Source organism: Ochlerotatus camptorhynchus, unplaced genomic scaffold, assembly GCF_037179485.1.
Source record: "Ochlerotatus camptorhynchus isolate MF236.1 unplaced genomic scaffold, CSIRO-AGI_Acam_v1.1 ptg000215l, whole genome shotgun sequence".
Taxonomy (NCBI): domain Eukaryota; kingdom Metazoa; phylum Arthropoda; class Insecta; order Diptera; family Culicidae; genus Ochlerotatus; species Ochlerotatus camptorhynchus.
In genome coordinates, this window is record NW_027040705.1 from 751580 (window position 1) to 771401 (window position 19822).

General features: G+C 39.0%; 1 protein-coding gene across 1 annotated transcript in view; it reads left to right on the forward strand.

The window, feature by feature from the left end:
- The first annotated feature begins 5583 nt into the window (after positions 1–5583).
- Positions 5584–19822, forward strand: part of alph (alphabet) — a 42078-nt gene continuing 27839 nt past the window's right edge. Inside the window, exon 1 of the mRNA XM_065224771.1 lies at positions 5584–6457. The gene's annotated coding sequence lies outside the window, so the exon portion shown is untranslated. The remainder of the gene's footprint in view (positions 6458–19822) is intronic.

The following is a 19822-nucleotide window of genomic DNA, read 5'->3' on the forward strand; positions in this document are numbered from 1 at the left end:
GGTCTAATCAGCGTCTTGCAGACAGTCAACTTCGTGCGGCAGCGAATTTTATTCGACCGGAGTGTCCTCCGGAGTCCAAAGTAGATACGATTTCCTGCCATAATGCGTCTTTGAAGTTCTCTGCTGGCATCATTTTCGGCGGTCACCTCGATTTAAAAACGCTGTTCATAAACTACTTAGACAGTATAGGGGGGGGTGAGGTGCAATTATCCACGGCACATACAAATTAAAAAAAAAAACTTGTATGGATAATTGTCTACGCAGGGAGAGGGGAAGGGTTAAAAATCCCAAAAACCTGTCTACGTAGTTAATGGACTTACTAGTCAATACAATTATTTCTCCAAGTCCGAGAGTTCACACTTTTATTCCGTTTCCTTTCTTTAGTCCGCCTTAATAGATTTTGTCTGTTCACTACACTGCCCATAAAAGCATTACTGTCCCATATGAATAGGAAATCAAGCAAAGATGGGATAATTATGCTTTTATGGGCAGTACAGTACGTCTCAAGAACATAAAATCGAGCATAAATAGAGCTAATCAAATTTATATTTTAGCTTTAAAACATTTTCCCAAACTACGGAATTGCTAATAGATCAGTGTATGCAACTCTGCGTCTAATGCTGTGCCAACGTATCTACGAAGAGAATCTATTAAATTAAATCCCATAAAACATATCAGTCTATCAGAAAAAAATAGCAAGCCAACAAAAACACTGTTGAAAATTTATTTCTAATGGATGGGACAACCTGATTTTGGTATTTTGGTTTTAATTTCCGCTTAATCTCTATTCTTATCTATAAAATTCCATTGAAATATTCTTGATAATTTAATCTTGGAACTCTTCCAATATGTCCTATGCACTCCATCAAACTGGCCTTGAAATTCTATCAGAAATTGCTAAATGTTCTTCGTAAAAATTTCATTGGAATTCATCTCCGTAAAAACATTCGTCAGAATTCCATTGAAATTATTCTCACGATTCCTCCTTTGTCTGTGATTTCTTTATGGATTCTCCTCAGCATAGCATTTGAATTCTTCTCAGATTTCCATGCAAAGGCTCACAGCAATTCCTTTAATTTGTCATCAACGTTCTTTAAGACCCATCTTAAGAAATTTCGAAAATTTCTCTTAAGAAATCTATTTGTTTTCCTTATACAATCTCTATGCAATTCCGGAGAATATACTATACCAAATGAGGAGAAAGAGCTACTTCTGTTTGTCTGTGTTAAACTTCAAGAAAAGGCACGTCTTTTCCATGTTTTGCCAAGAGCGCAGCAGGCACTCATTTTATTTCTTTTGAAATGTAACGGAGCAGATGAGTGTGCTGGTCGAAAGATCATATGTTATGGGTTCCCTCACATTGCTCAATCCCAGGCAATGAGAAGGCGGGCTCTCTCGCAAAGGATTGTATTGCAGATAAATTCCACATAATGAATTTTACCATTTAATGCGTCAGAGTACCTTTTCGAGTTGGCAAACCGATTAGGACACGGTGTTTCTTCGAGAGAGTGGTTGAAAGGCTTGGACTTAATTCGTTCCTTCATTCGCATGATGAGTAGACTTAAGTCCAACCACTACTCGCTAGATTCGCATCTCCATAGAATAAACCTCGTGATAGCAACATCGTTGGGTGTGCAAACGGTTACGATGACATTGATCACGCAGTTCGGCAATGTACGGATAATGACGGCGCCAGAGAGCGACTTTTTAATACCCTCGAGGCCTAAGGAAGACAACCCTATATCCCTATGAGGGACATGTTGGGAACCCGTGATCTCTGCTATATGCAGTCGATTTAGGTGTTTCTGAAAATGTCTAGTATAAGAATTTATCGAATAAGAAACATCGTCGCCCACTGGTCACCATAGCCGGTCGAACTCCAGACGAATCTAGACCCGCAGTACCGTTCATATTCGCGACAACGCACTTCGAAAATGTATCCCTCTAACCTCGGGTATGCCGCGAGTATTCAGCCCAACTCCTACTTGACATAGAAATAAGTTAATTGTGTTACAGACAATGAACAATGAATTATCGGCTCCGTAAAGTTAACGCGATTGAGCCTTCCAAATAAACGATATAGATAAAAAAAAAGGCTCAGCATGCCCTCACTACGACGCTGCATGCAGTTAAATATTCCATTAATTCGACAGAGAGCGTTCATAAGGGCGTAATTGCCGAGCTAATTGCAATGATTGATTCTCTCTTATGTTACTCACTTGGAGTATTATTTCTCGATGCGTTTGCTGTTGCTTTTGATAGCCAATACTATTGGTCAGCACTGTATTGGACAAATTTCTGAAAATTGCTTCCTTTAGCTGTAGCAATTTAAAGAGAAAATCGATGAAGAGAATCGAGCATCGCAATTAGGCCATTATGCATGCTCACTGTCGAATTAACCACTTCATTCGAGCAGATAAAATGACGTTTACTACCACTCGAACTTTGAAATGAAACATTATTTTGAGATTTTTTCTTCTAGAACCTCGAAAAAAATAGCCAACATTTGTGCTTTTAACAAAAAAATAGAAATTAGTTGGTCCAGTTTTGTGAAATCGCTGGTAGAAAGTCACACCAAAACTGCTTGACAAAGTGGTCAATTAGATGTTGTATGCTGCTTCTGACAGCACTCACCACCAAAGGACAAGCAGCCTTCAACCGTACGGGTGGATAGCCGGGTTGAAAATGTATGGCGAAATTCACTTTTAATTAAAAATACCCATAATGCTAGATAAAAATTTCAAAAAATCATATCAGCATTAATCGATTCTCTTCATCGACTTTCTCTTTCGTTTATAACTCAGCTGCAAAACCATTTTCTGTTGTATTTTATGTTTTGGACGCTACATAAGAACCTCCTTCATCAAACTATTTGGTTAAAATAGCACGAAATCTGTTAAAATAGCAGTAGTTATCAAAAGAGAAAGACGATGAAGAGAATCGATCAAAGCAGATAGGACCTTTTGAACTGTTGATCGAGAATGGAGCAATTGGTTCGATATATTATTTCTACATAATACAAAAAAGAACAAAATGTAAATTTTTGCAAGGTTTGAAGAAGAAATCGACGAATTTTCGAAGATTTCCATACTGCAGAACTGGTTTATCCACCACAGGTAAGGTGACATCTGTTTGATTTGAACTATTGCTCAAATTATAATTATTATTTTATACATGTACATATATATTGTTGGAATTCACCGCTTTTAATCCACTGTGCGCGCTTGTCATCCACCTAAATATTTCAAGCTTATGTCGTTTTCGTATTTGCGGTGTAGCTACACCGCCGAACACCGAAAAATTTAAGGGTGGAGCTATCGGTTGCACCTTTGTTTACAAACAAATGATGATGAGCTGTCAATGACTCGCGCTTATTGCTGCTAGCACTACACCTTTGTAGTGTAGTAAAAACGAACACGACATTAAAATCTGCAAAATACATTCATAATTGGTAATTTAGAATTTATTTTAACTCACTTCCATGAGGATCTTACACTCAAAAAATAAATCACATTTCCAATGGAAAATATCCATTAGAATTCCACATAACTTTCATGTGATCTCATAATTGGGAATCGCACTACAAAATCACATGAACCTTATGTGTCCAATGAAATTTATGTGATTTAACACATATAATTCATGTGATCATATTAATGTTATGTGAATTTCAGATACGAATCATTAATTTAGTTGTTGGAAAAATATCATGTGCGTTCCCAATGGAAACTATATGAAAACTTTTTTTTTCGGTGTACGGTTATAGACGATAAATCAAGCTGAACATTGTATTAGGTCTTAAGGTAACATTGACAGATTCTCTTCGTCGACTTTCTCTTTGCATCCCCACGGCCTTGTTAAGACATTCCCAGGTATTTTCAGCACACAGATAAATAAAAGAAGCTTTTATCTAGCATCTAATACGACAAACACATCAAGAAACGGTTCTGTGCTCAAGTTATTAACGAAAGAGAAAGTCGACGAAGATAATCGATCATTGTTACTTAGGACCTAATGCAATGTTCAGCTTGAAATGTTTGCAGGAGATAGATTTAAAATCAGTGCTAACATTTGAAAACGGCACAAAAGCCATTTGTAAACAAAGGGTTTGTGGGCCCTTTACTCACTACTTGAAGTACACCCACGCAACACAACAGCAACATCGGGTAGGGGAAATTTTCCCCTTCCTGACGATGCTGTTGGTTTGCGTGGGCGTTCTTCGGGTAGCGAGTAAAGGGCCCACAAACCATTTGTTTACAAATGGCTTTTGCGCCGTTTTCAAATGTTAGCACTGAAATGCAATAATAATATCAGGCATAACATTTGATAACGGCACAAAAGCATTTGTAAACAAACTTTCTAAGGCCCTTTACACGCGAACCAAAGTACGCCCACGCAAACCCTTAACATCATCGAATAGGGGCAACTATCACCTTTCCGAAAGTGGTATTGGTTTGCGTGGGCGTACTTTGGTTCGCATGTAAAGGGCCTTAGAAAGTTTGTTCACAAATGCTTTTGTGCCGTTATCAAATGTTATGCCTGATATATTTTATTAATTTTAACATTGTTTACCAACCCAGCGAAAAACGTGAAAAAATACAAGTTCTACTGACAGATAGCACAAGCATATTTTACTGGTTTCCAGCAATAAAAATACTTTGACTAATTTCCAGGACTCCAAACCAAGCATTGCTGGTTTCCATGGAAACTGCAGTAAAAATATCTTGTTGATGGACATTTTTCAGCAATTCAAATGGCTGGAACGCGGATTCTAAATTTGGTGTGTACAGAATCGTTTCTTGTTGTGTTTGCCATATTAGAAGAAAAATAATAACTACTTTCATCGATCTGTGTGCCGAAAATAGCTGGGATTGTTTGAACATAGAGATTGCTAAAGTATGATTGTGTAAGTGATTTGTTTTCATCGGGAAAATTTTCCGCAATGAAGTTTTTTTTCCCGATGAAAACATTTTGCGTATACGTATACGTGACGCACACTACGTACGATAAACGTCAGCAATCTCTATGGCCGTGAGGATGCAAAGAGAAAGAAGTTGACGAAGATAATCTGTTAATGTTACTTAGGACCTAATGCACTGTTCAGCTTGATTTGTCAAGACCGCTGGGTCAAACTTGCACGCAACTTCAACCCATCGACATTAAAACATTTCTCGCGTCACTTTTCAAAGAGACAAATCTATATTGATTGAAACCCTTCATCGACTCTTTCTTTCATTGATAACTTGAATGCATGCATATTTCAGGCTACTTTTTCTACCTTGTCTGTTAAAAAAAAGATATTGGAATATAAGAACAATTGAACATGTTTTTGGATCCGAGTTTATTAACGAAAGAGAATGTCGTTGAAGAAAATCGATCGATGTAGATAGGTTCTTTTTAAAAGCTACGCGAGAAATTTCGCAATATTTTTGAAGTGTGCGCGCAAACAACACGAAAACGTCAAAATAGCGCGCATCGATCGCTCGGGATTCGCCCGGTTTTCGCCCCATTCATGGATTCAGTATCCATCTGAAAACGTCAACCGCCCAGCTCGCTCAGTAGTTTTTTTTTTGCAAACTGCGAGTGCGAACACATCGAGTCGAATCGAATCGCGCCGCGACGAAAGCAACGGCAAAAAGATTCTCTTATTTCATCCGGAGATTTGTGCAACCGAACGGAACGTTCCGAACGTGAAATCAACGCTAATTGGTGCATCTTGGCAGGGTACTTCCGGTGCATCAGAAGGTTTAAGGATTGGGAGCATTTTCGGTGCAGAAAAAGTGCTTTTTCGTTTGCGCTGTGACGCCGTGTTTTGTGCAAGCGCTGAACATAATTTTTGTTCAGTATCAAAGCGGAAGGTGAGGAGTGTGTGCGGTACGGAACGGCGCAGCGGGACAATATCCGAAGGTACCGAGAGCCAGAGAGGAGCAGATAGAAAGAAAAAAGCACAAGGAAATTTTCAATACACAATACACCACTATCGACCAAGGGAGGAAGAGAGAGATAGAGGAAACGTACCGAAAGAAAGAAAGAGGCTCGCTAAAAAGTGGTGTACAGGGAAAAAAGACGAATCGAATATCGAAGACAACAACTTGATGACGATAACATTGTTATTGGGATTTGTGTGGTGACCTGCTGCCAGTTTGTGTATCCGCCCGAGTTCTGGTTACGACAGAAAAAAAGTTACGCGAAGTATGTGGTGTTAAAAATAAGCTTCCTGATCCCGTGGTTCAATAGAGGAGCTCAAGCACACACAAGTGGGGCGAATAAGAAAATTGCATCGTCGTCGTCGTGGTCGTGGTCGTCGTAACTAGCTAGAGAAAAAAAGGCTGGGTAGTGTGATCACCACGAGAGAAGGGAGTGCGAAAAACAACAGTGCTTTTCTTCCTAGTGGATCGTTTGTGTATCGGAACGAGAGAAACTACCGGGAGATTACATCCGTGGACACTTGGAACAGGTGAGTGGTGCTTCGATAGATACCTACTTCGGGATGGCATGTGCAGAAAATGATTCCGGTGAGAGCAAGTACGCGAGCTCTAACCTTACATTCGGAACCATTTTGAATATGTAAAAATGTTCACGGCAAGTGTTGTTTACCATGGGTCACCTGGAGGGGGTTAAACGGACCAAAAACAAACAATTTGTGGTGGATGGAATGACGGGGAAGGACTTTTCGGTGGCACTTCAAAGGTGTCCAGAAAAATCGGTGTAATTGCGATGTATTAACTGTGAACCAGTCGGATTACATTGTCCTTTGGAAGAATATTCCCTATAGTCATGATGTTTTAGTATTTTGACGACCACGGCGGGGGTCGTCGTGCCAGTAATCAATGAAACCATAACACTTACTACACTGCCCCTTGCAAATCCACTTGCCATTTTGCCATCGTAAATGTGGCTTCCTGTTGCTGGACAGTGTTGCATCAATACTGTTGAGGGTTTTACTAAGCGTAAAATATGCAAGCTTTGTTTGATGAATCACACATTATACAATAGCAGGGTGAAAAAAGAAAACAGAAAAAAGGTAAAATCAGAATTTAATACTCGATGACAATAAAATTATAATGATATTAAAGTATTAAATATCTTAATAAAAATCTAGGGTTGTTCGGGTTGACATCCAACGATTTAGTTTTGTTGAGATCCACCACAGAGGAGCGTTCGGCTAGCTGAGATTACTCTGTATATCAGAGTCCCGTTGAGATGCTCCACCGTGATAGGCTGCCCCTATCCGTTATACCCTTCAAAATTACCTCGGCATTTACTTTCACTGGGCTAACGGAAAATTTTGAATGTTGAAAATTTCGTTGCAATTCTCCTCAGTTATATTCCCAGAGAATTCTGTCGAAATTCCTTTGACATATGCTTTCAAGAAATTATCCCCTCACTTAGATTTGTACTGAGAATTTCTTTAGGATTCCTTGAAATTCCCCTCAGAATTCCCTTTTGTATTCACATATTTACCATTGGTGCTCTCCTCATTATTAGGTTGTAACGTAACTATCCGCAGAATTTCATTCCATTGAATTTTTTCCCGGAGTTTCGTCTTCTGAATTTATTGAATTATTCTCAGCAGTCTTTGGGAATTCTCTTCACACGGCCGTTGCATCCAACGTAAATTTGAGTTCCACCTAATCAAATTCACGAATACGTGCGGCTCAATCGTAAACTGAGTAAAATTTTCCTAGATTTTTCTTATAATCAAGTAGATATTTGAGGAAGACAATTTTACTCAGTCTAAGATTGAGCTTGAACCGAATATCAGATAGAATCTTATGTTCATTTTAAGGGAATTATTAAAAAGGCTCTGCTAAGGAGAATGGTGCTGAAGACATCAACCTTCTATCTTGACATTGTGAAAACATAAATTTGCATCTCACTTACATCCGGAGAACTTTGAGATTATGGCGTAATTGCTTTTGTAAACAAACACGACAATCGCCGATTTCTCGCAAATTAAAGCTCAATCTAAAAAATTAACGGCACAAACAGGTAGGGAAATGATTGCTCTATCATTTAGTATGGTTTGTTTGGCTGAAGACGACAGGCTACCCGAGCAAAGCTGAAGATCAAATTGAAATCAAAATTTGCTGTTATGGTGTAACTTATTTTGAATACTCCAGTTGATCTCATTTTGGTTGACTTAACGGTTAACACAGCAAAAATGAGAGCAAAATTTTACACTGTTGAAGCAAACGGAAAACTAATACTGCTTTCAATGAAATCAATTTATTTACTGATTTTGCATTCATAATGTTTAACTGAATACGGGCCTGGAGTAAATGGTTACCATTCATGTTTCTCAAGCTGAAAGACTTGGGCTCCAACCTCACCCCGGGCATGTCACGAATGACCTAAAATGTGTTTAACTAATCAAATAAACAATAATCATTAGTTCAACGACAGATGAATTTCAATTAAATTTTAAACAAGACGTAAACAGCAGAACTTCAAGTTAAGTTGCTTTCATTTAAAAAGTTTTGACTGCATAATGAAAGCACAATATGATATCAGACTTATGTCGCAACTTTTGAAATCAAAATGAGTTTTCATTATGATAGCAACTGCACACTTTAATATCGATTTGCTTTCATGATGTTAACCAAATTTGCTCGGGTACCGGCTGATCTTCAAGAAGTTGAGGGGAAGATCGGTCGGCTGAAGAACAACAAGCAACTGGTGTACTGCCGCTCTTCGCATGTCGGTCCCATAGCAGTTTTTGTCAAAACTGAGTTTTACAATGCAAATGGTAGCTGATCACTCATATTTTCTTAATACTGGATGAACTCAATAACTTTGTTCTGAAAAATTTTGGAAAGACAGCCAAATTGGTTGTCTCATCACATAAGAAGCAATGGTACGAATCAAGCTAAAAATACGATTTTCTCGGCTTGCTGATTTTTGCCATGGGACCGACATGCGAAGAGCGGCAGTGTAGCTCAACTACCAAGTGAGCTATTAAAATACGGTGGTGAAGCACTGGGTAATTGCCAAGATTTGGGAGGAGTGGATGGAAGGTGTCGTATGCCCAATCTACAAAAAGGGCGGCAAGTTGGATTGCTGCAATTACCGCGCGAACACACTGTTGAGCACCGCCTACAAGGTACACTCCCAAATTCTATGCCGTCGCCTGTCACCATTTGCAAGAGAGTTCGTGGGACAATACCAGGCGGGATTCATGGGTGCCCGCGCTACCACGGACCAAATTTTCGCGATTCGGCAGGTTCTGCAGAAATTCCACGAAAACAACGTGTTCACACATCGTTTGTTCATTGATTTCAAATCAGCATACGATATCGATCGAGATCGACTGTGGCAGATTATGCACGAGTACGGATTGCCGGATAAACTGACGAGATTGGTCTAGGTGACGATGGATCGAGTGATATGCGTTGTTCGAGTACCGGGAAAACTCGAGCCCCTTTCATTCTCGAAGGGGGTTTCGGCAAGGTGATGGACTTTCTTGTCTGCTATTTAAAACCGCGTTGGAAGGTGTGATACTCAGAGCTGGAATAGACGCAAGTGGCACGATCTTCAAGAAGTCTAGTCAGCTACTTAGCTTCGCCGATGACACGGAACTTTGCGACGATGCACAGTGGTCCAAACGGTGTCCAACGTGATGACGTGGAATTATTCCAAAACCATTCATTTAAGGCTTCTGGCTTGCAAAGCTCTATCTTTTGACGGTATGCGTTGTTTGATTAATCCCCCTAAAAGTGAGACACAACATTAAGTTTTTTGAAAAGAGAAGATATAGAGATAGGTGTATTCGGAAAAGTAGCAGCAATTGACAATACAAACCACTCTTTTGAAGACACGAATTCTCTATCTATTCACACAAAGCTATGGAGCGTGTTTTACGGACGATCCCTAAAAATCTGTTTTTAACTATAACTTTTTCCATGTAATTTTTTATTATTTGTCACGTTCTAATCAGTTGTTTATCTTGTTAAAATACACATTTTTGTAGAAGACAAACAGCTATTCTTGATATCTTCGGAGATGTTGTACATATGTGATCAAAATTGGCATGTTTTTGAATTTTAATAAAAAATAATGTGGCAAATAGGGGCTTGTTAGATAACTTCTGTTGAAAGCACATCAAAAACACTGCAAAACACTGCCGGAATTATCTACATCTGACAACATCGTGAAAAGTTACAGCAGTTTTAAGGAGAGAACACAATCACATTTCTTCATTATATTCGCCTAGATACATGGGCGACATTCACGATGTTGACCGATGTAGAAAGTTCCGACAGATTTTTGCAGTGTTTTTCTTGTACTTTCCAACATCTGATCTGCCACCATTTGCCACCCTATGATTTATTAAATTTCAAAATAAATTCAATTTGGATCAAACATGTACAATATCTCCGAAGATTCAAAGAAAAACGAAATGTTTTCTACAAAAATGTGTATTTAGGCATGATAAACAACTCATTAGAACATGACAAACTCGTAAAAATTACATGGGAAAAGATATAGTTAAAAAACTGATCATTAGGGATCTTCCGTAAAAACCGCTCCATAGATTTTGAATAGATAGAGAATTGATGTCTTCAGTAGAGTTGTTTGTAGTGTAAATTACTGCAACTTTTCCGAAGACCCCAACTTTCTATCTCCACTTTTCATAAAACTTAATTATGTGTCTCACTTTTAGGGGGATTAGTCAAACAACGAATACCGTCAAAAAATAGGGCTTTGCAAGCCTAAAAACTTTTCCTAAGACACTAAACACCTAAAATGAAAGGTTTTGGAGTGATTCCACTGGATTGGACCACCGTTAATCAGGCTGAAGGCTGAAGCCAGGCGGATTGGGCTTGCCATCAACGCATCGAAGACGAAATACATGAGAAGAAGAGGCTCTAGGGAAGATAATGTTAGTCTCCCATCCCGAGTTCAGATTGACGGTGACGAAATCGAGATGGTTGAGGAGTTCGTGCATGGTGACGGCCGAAAATGATACCAGCAGAGAAATTCAAGGACGCATTATGACTGGAAATTACGGTGTCTGCTTTAGACTCCCAAGGACGCTCCGTTCGAATAAAATTCGCTGCCGCACGAACTTGACTATCTACAAGACGCTGATTAGGGAAGATGCATAAATGACGTAGCATTTGAGGGGGGAGGTGGGGGTTTCAGAATTTGTGACCGGCCATGTATTGGATATAGCCAAATACACTACGAGGGGGGGAGGAGGGGTCTACAATTCATCAAAAATATGCTACGTCATTTATGGATGCTCCCTTGAACCGGTGGTCCTCTACGGCCACGAGACCTCGACTATACTCGTGGAGGACTCCTATGGTGCTTTCGAACGGAAGGTGTTGCTGACCATCTACGGTGGAGTGCAGATGGAAGACGGAACGTGGAGGACCTGCTACTGGGAGAACCATCCATCATCCACACTGCAACAATTAGGCGGCTATGGTGGGTTGGGTGAAAATTGTTCTCGAAAGTGACCCAATTCAAGCAAGAAGAAAAGGCGCACAGCGGGCAAAGTGAATCGACCAAGTAGAAGACGACCTCTGCGCAGACTACGAGGCTGGCGACGTATAGCCATGAATCGAGTAGAGTGGAGACGACTTCTTCGGATAGCAGAGTCTGATTGATACATACGCTTGTATTGTATAAACCACCACGCCATTCGAAGGGGGAGCCCTTCCTTCCCTGTTACCTGAATCTTTCCTATGGTTACTCGTACCCCCAGCCGCGGCATCACAGAATGGCAGGCATATAAGTTACTGAACAAGAGGCTTAAGATTTTGTATTTGCGGGTATACAATCTTACACGGGAAAAAAATCTGTTCCGAAATTCGTCAACCTCAAGTCACGATTTTCGGAACAAGCAAATGTAATACAAGTCATTTTTCCTCTGTTCGGGACCTAATACCACTGCGATCAGTAATTTGATCTATTGTAGTATATCCCGTGTTATTAGTTTAGTACATGTCGTATTACTCCATCACTATTGAGAAATGATGAAGTAATCGATTTTTTTACAGTTGTCATTCATGCATTTATCGCAAGGATCCGCCTCTAATTGAAAGGTTCCGCTATTTATACCCTTCGGAGTGTTGAAACACCCTCAAAAAGTGAGCCCCTTTGTCAGTCAAAATTGGATTCATTAGCAACAAAATTAAGGAATGACACAGATAATGACCATGCATCAGACAGAATCCTAGTCTTAACCACTTCAAACTAGGGAACAACGAATAGAAGATTAGGAATCACATAGATGAAGAATAACTTGTTTTAAGATCATCCTCAGTCCAAGCAACCCGAGGACTTATCACTATTAACAAGTCATAAAAAGTAACAAGGACTAAAACGCTGTCTAGACTGGAGAGTTATAACATGTTATAACGGTTGTCAAATAATTGCAACACAGAAACCACCATCAAGATAGCGCTATAACATGTTATAACTCTGTAGTCTGAACGTACTATAAGATGCGTTCCTTTGATTACTGAAAAATCCTGTTCCCCCAGTTTGAAGTAGTCAGGACTAGGAATCGGTGGTAGATCTTACATCCCGTAACCTACCACGAAAAGGTGATCTACCCACGTTACGGGGCAATACAAGTCATAGAAACGTGAACTCTATTATGAAAATCATGGACTGTAAAACGTCAACATCAAAATAATTTTCAATGTTTTGATTGGATTGTACAGCATGGAAGTGCAAAGAAACTGCAAACGAAGGAAGACTAGGCTGGAACAACCGAACCATGCAGGTTTCACCCACACCCTAAATTGGCAGCAGTCATCTGTCCAGCAGATGGAGTGGACACACGTTAGGCTCATCTATTCAACACAACTAGTGTCGCTTTGTCACTTTGGAACAGGACGTTCACTGGTTCACCCTTTCCTTCGAGGATTACGGCCAGCTTGGTGAACTCCATCACCATTCTGACGTGGCTCAGCTGCCTGCATTTATAATCAACACACTATTCTCGACGAATCCAAGCACTCAGCAAGCTAAATTTTATCCAAAGCAAGCCAAATTTTATCCATGACGTTCTTAGAATTTTCGGCAGACCACTCGAATTCTCTCCAGAATACTTTTACAAGTCACTCTGCAATTCTCTTTGAACTGTTAATTCTCGAAATATTTTGCCAATGTTTGTCTCCATAATTCACTTTGATATTTCTTTCTGGTAGGATAACATTATTATAAAAAAAAAACAGTATCGCTGAAACACCCACCTAACTAAATCTTGGGTGCCCCTGTTTTGTTTGAGTCTAGTTTCAAAATTTTCTATCGAGGTTCCATGCGGCAGCGGCGCCGGTGGTGTAGTGGTAAGCGTGATTACCTCTCACCCCAGCAGGCCTGGGTTCAATTCCCAGTCGGCGCCGCCGGGATGTTCTGAGGCATAACATCTCTGATCACGCCTTCCTTCGGATGGGAAGTAAAGCCGTTGGTCCCCGGTTCATGAGTTGATGGGTCGATAGGTAAGGTCCAGGTGTGTGGGAGCTGCCTTCCTGGCGTCGGTAGCATTGGTGCTCAGCACGGAAAACAAGATCGACGGAAAACAAACCAAAGAAAAAAAAAAGAGGTTCCATGCAGTTTTTTGGACTTCAATGGTCAAGAGAGTTAATTTTTTTGACGTAAATTACACTGAAATATACGAAAAAACTTGTTCTAGACCATATGAAAGGAGTGACTCTAATAGCGAATTCGTTTATTATCGGGGTTGGAACCAGTTCCAACCCAGTGCGAAACCGAACTTTTTGTCAGTGCGAACCTCAACCTGAGCTGGGTTTTAAAAACAAACGATCAAACTGACGTTTGTCAGAAAACAAGCAGACCCAATCTTGATACCCGATCCAGGTTGGAACTGAATAATAAACGAATTCGCTATAAGCTTTCGTGTGGTGCGTATTTCAGCGATACTGATTTTTGTTCTTCCGGATACCTACACGGTGCGCTCTAAAATAACCCTCGCAACGTAAACCAGTATTGCATGATGATGCATGATAGTGATCTACCATCCATTGTAGCACGGTAAGTCCGATAGCAGTGGGCTCTCTTTTCTGTTTGTCTTGATCAAGCTTAATCACTTTTGATTGAGGACCATGTCGCTATATGAAGGACCAAAAGCGAATTGGGTGGATCGATAGGCAAAGTCGCCTATACGCATCTATGGGACAGTAAAGAATCTCCTTCCAGCAACATGATCGCACAATTGGTCAAAAAAACGAGTACAACCAGGAAGACACCCCCAATGAGTGGGGAGAAGAGCCCACCCTTTATCCACAAAATGTTATCAACAGGAAGTTGGCATTCCCATTCTCCCCGTCCAAATCGCTTCAATCCGTTCCCTTTAATTTCCATTGAATTCTTCTCAAATGTTCTCAGCAATGCTCCCATAAATTTTTTGAAATTTTCCACAGACTTTCTTTGGAGTTCTCATGAGAATTATACGGCAACCACGTTAGAATTCGATTTACTTGGAATTATCCTCGGTGTTTCTTTGAAACCCTCCTGAATTCCCTTGAATTGTCTTAAGAATTATTTTGTAATTATCCTCAGAACTCACTTAGAATTCTTCTTTTTGGAATTTTCCCCACAATCTACGTATATTTCTCCTAAGAATCATCTTGGAATAGTATACAGAGCTAACTTGAAATTGTCCTTCAAATTCACCACACAAATCGCATTACATTTAAACAAACTCTCAAAATTCCTTAAAGTCCTACTCAAAACACTTTCGAAAATTCTTGTCTGAAATTTTCCAAGTGCAAGTGCCTGCAAACGTCCAAGCAACTTGTTCTCTTTTTTTTTTTCTTGAGTCTTGGAAATGTTTAAGTAGGGGAATTTACATATTCTCGGCAATCTAAGCTAAGCAGCATCCGCGCTTCTATTGGCATTTTCTCAGCGTCACTTACGCATATGACGTGTTTGTATGTTTACATTTGCATGCTCCATACATTCCAATCGACAGAACTGCCCAAAACTGTTTGAAAACTGTTTCAAATATCTCAGCTGGGTGTGATTATTGTCGGCAACATTTCCATTTGAACTGCGTGTAGACAGCTGCCCTATTATCAGCAACTCGAAATCCAGGGCTGTTACAACAGGCGCGGATTTCGCGAATTTCGCGGATTTCGCGATTTTCGCGGATTTGTCGCGGATTTGAACTTTCAGTCGCGAAAATCGCGGAAACATTAAATGATGTCGCGAAAATCGCGAAGAGACTGATGTGCTGTTACAAAAAAGGTGGAATTCATTGTAACCTTTCCGTCCCGGATTGTTTTGCTGTCATCATGTTTGTTCATTTGGTTCTCAATTTTTAACCGTTTTGAACCAAACACGCTGCAAATAATCGAGAAATTATCTCAATTCCATAAGTCACACCGGATTTACACGGAAATTTCCTGAGGTCTGTACAATGTGAGACATTTTCCTTTTTTTACAATATGAACATAGTATTTTTCGTTGTCAAATCATAAACGAATCGTATATATGGGAGTAATTTTTGCATGTATACCGGATATTCTAGGTTCTCCAAATCGTCCTGGAGTTCAGGTGATTTGTTCTACTATATCAACCAAGACTCCAATAGTGTCTGTAGTATCGAAATATGTCCAAACAGATTCAAAGCGTCTATGTGGATTGTACCCGACCTATTGCTACGTATACAAGATGATCTGAAATCATTCTGGAGATCAGATTATTTTTCTATTAGATCACCTAAGACTAATTCAATATCTGTAGTATCTAAATATGCCCAAACAAATTTGCAGTGTCTATGTCGATCATGCCAATCTATTTCCGTGTATGCCAAATGTTCTAGGATTTCCAAGTCGATATTTCGGTAACACAGATATTATCCTAGTCTTTGTTTATTTAGTAAAACCAATCATCTGAACTGCTGGACGAATTGGAGAACCTAGATCATCTGGTATACGTGGAAATAATTTAACATTATCTGTATAGACACCATGAAGCTGTTTGGACATATTTCGATACTACAGACTTTATCCCAGTCATGGTTGATCTTGTAGAATAAATCATCTGAACTCCAGAACAATTTGGAGAACTTAAAACATCTGCTATACATGACAATAGTTCATGCATGATCCACATAGACACTGTGCATCTGTCTGGAAATCTTTCGATACTAGAGACATTGTCCTAATCTCGGTTGATCTAGTAGATAAACTTATCTGCACTCCAGGACGATTTGAAGAACCTTGAACATCTGGATTACTCGGAAATAGATCATAGACACATAAACACTTTGAATCTGATTGGAAATTTTTCGATATTACAGACATTATTGCAGTCTTGGTTGATCTAGTAGAACAAATCAACTGATGTCCTCACGGAGAACAAACTATAGCAGACGCAATTATTTTTCCGGTCAAAATAACAATATTGTTCAATTGTTTTAGAGATAACCCGAAACTATAGTTGATTTGACTATATATAGAGGGCAACAACTATAGTCCATAGTTGGCTCCTCGGTTGGCTCAACTATATTTTTCAATAGATGAACAAACGTCAAACTTCAAAATACAACTATGCTTTAGTTGATTCAAGAAAACTATTGTTAGGGAAGCAAAATTTTACAATGTTTATTAAACGAACTGCTCTTCATTATCGACATATTAAGGAAGTTTGTTTTACTTCTTTATCGATCTCAAAAACACAATTGCAAAATCATAAAAAAGGTGAACAAGAACATTCAACTAAATTTGAACCGTGTTCATCTGCGTGACAGCCAGCTATCTTATCGCCTGCTCTACGCATCACAAGTTAAAAGTATGTGGATTTATGATAATCACTTGAAACCAAATTATATAACTAAATTACATTTGACGGTTGTTATAATTGATCAAAGTTATAGTTGAATTGAGTATAAGATGAACAGTTAAATCTATAAGGTATGATTGAGTTGACGGTCAAATTAATGTTGGAATAACTATAGGTTTCTTTCAAACAACAATATCTTTCCATGTGAAAGTAACTATTAGGATTGTTATCTTAACTTAACGAATTTGTTCTCCGTGGCTGGACGATGAAACTCTGGTAATTTCTCGATTATGTGCAGGATGTTTGGTTTGAATCGGTAAAAAGTGAGAAAACTAGAGCCAAATTAACTGCAATATTTAGGACAGAAAAATACGTCAGAGACGCAAAGGTAAATTTTCAAAAAAATTTGCATTTCAAATGAAAATGAATTATTTATTTTTTAAATCTTGGCCGGTATTATTCAATAGAATCTCATAATGTAAGGGTGTTTTATTATGTTCATTAATTACTATGAATTTATACTATACATAAATAACTGAAGATGATACAATGTTATTTTTTTTTAATTCTAAGGGTTACAAACGATACTCCTTTAGCTCAGTCGGTAAAGGCGCAGCTACAAAGCAAGTCCATGATGGAGGCGACTGATTCCCGTCCGGTCTATTAATTTTTCGAGTTGGAAAATTTCTCTACTTTCTAGGGCATAGGATGGTACAGGCATAGGAAGCTCTCAATTGAAATGTGAAAGTACTTCAAAGTTGAGAGCAGGCAAAAATCTAATATGCTATTAGCAATAAGCTTGAAATGCCATGTAGTAGTATGCAAATGCTATTTTTAGTCAATGAAAACAGTTTTTTTTTGTCGCGGATTAGTATTTGAAGTCGCGGATTTCTTTTGAGAAATCGCGTATTTCGCGGATCATATTTAGAAAATCTTGTAACAGCCCTGGAAATCAGCTGCTTTATGTAGTATCTTATGTTTCATTTACATAAAACCTGGCATTCCAGGTTTGCGCAGTCGTCAACATTTAATTAGGTTTAAGCTGATAGAATAAGGAATATTTTAAATTCATGGGGGTGAGAAATTATGTGAAATTAACGTTTAAATTTTGAATGCCGAATACAGTAAATGGGTGTCGAAGCCGTCATTTACCCTATAACATAATAACATGATAGTTTTTAATAATTCCGTTTGATTTGATTTGAATTCAGCTTCCCGGAGCAAACGGTTTTCCAATACCATGAAGTTTATTTGTTTATCCATCAACTACCTATGTATACCAGCGAGGCACATTTCGGTCTGGTTCCTGTTCGAACGAGGGATAAAACACATTTAACATTCATTCACAGGAAGCGAAAAACAAAACCGATTGAATCATGATTGTTGACACAACAATCGCATCATCACCGTCATAGGAGCATCGTCATCTTCGTCTTCCCAAAGCTCTCTTGATGAAACAGTTAGGTCTGCTTGCACCACCAGGATGACGACGATGGACACGTCGGTTGCCCCTAATAGCTAAATTGCAAGCCAACAAACATTCACGATCATTGCACTTTACGCCGAGCCGAGCACGCCAGTCAGTGTCAAGATCGTTCGTATCTGCTCGTATGTATTGTAATTGGTTTCGCCAGCGAGTATTTGTCACGAGATTTTTGCCGCATTCGCATGTGCATTCAAATGGACATTCACGTTTCATTCAACTGCGCGGTTGTTTAGTTGAGATACGGGCATCTCGCTCTTCGATTCCCGGTACCAATTTGTTGCCACCATACACAAAGGCAACCGCGCGTACAATATGATCGTGAAGGTCAGTCGGTTAGCACCGGCTATCCTTGTGAAACTTGGCTGGGTCGAGACGGGAGTTTTATCACGCTTGATAGATGACGGAATTCGTAATCCGTTAATGGATGATCTCGAAAACCGCCTTTGATTTACCATTATGACTAAAGTTAGTTGAGTAAGCGCTGTGTAATAGGAAAACATGCTTCTCAAAAGCACGCACACACCAACATATTGACTGACGACGGCGGATAATGCTCATGGTGTGTCCTTAAAATTTAATTACACAACATTGAAAACGGTCAACTAGTTAGTCGCTGTCGTCGGTCTGCGCTTGTAAGCTAATTATTGGAGCGGTGATTGCAGCGGCTCTGTGTGCCCTAGGCCGATTGTATGTGAGTGAGTGAGTGACCACATGTAGGTCTATGTAGTAGCACACAGAGGGGAAATTCTGCCAATTGTCAATTAATAAATTTTCTCAAAACGCAAATAGCTAGGGTTGATACAGAACAGTTCCACGCTTAAAGAAAGGTTGCAAAGACTCATTTCAGCTAAAACAATGTTTTTATAAATTATGAAATAATTAGGTGCCATGATCAAATTTTGAATTGGTAGGATACAATAAGAGGTTGCAAAGAATGTGTTTGACATATTAAACCTGTTTATTTCACTTCATGAGAGTCACAATCAGCGATTTTTCACAAACTCACTCACTCACTCACTCAGCGATCAGCAAATCGCTGATTGTGACTCATAGAAAGCAAAATTTACAGGTTTTATGTTTCCAACGCATACTTTGTAACCTCTTCTTGTAAGTTACAAGTAAAACATGCCATCATACCATCTTTTGGTTTTATTATTGCGAAAAACATTATTTTAGCTGAAATGAGTCTTTGCAACCTTGGCTTAAAGATGAATCGGAATATATCGACCTTATCCTATTTGCATAATTGTGTGTTATGGGCAATCATTCACATTTTTACAAAAAATGGGCCATTTTGGATGTTGTGATTTTGTTCAAAATGACGTCTTTGTCATTTTTCAATAAATTGTAGTGGGAAAATGTCATTTTTGATCGAAATGACGTCTGAGACGAAATTGCAGAGAACAATAAAGGCTTTCTGGGAAAAATATACAAGATATTTTTTGAAATTTTGATTAATAAATCCAAAAAAGTGTTAAAAACTGAAATATTTCAAAAAGTATGCCTTTGATATTTATAACAGTGTCTGTCGACAGAAGCAGATGATGAATCTCACATAATTGTAAGCGAATC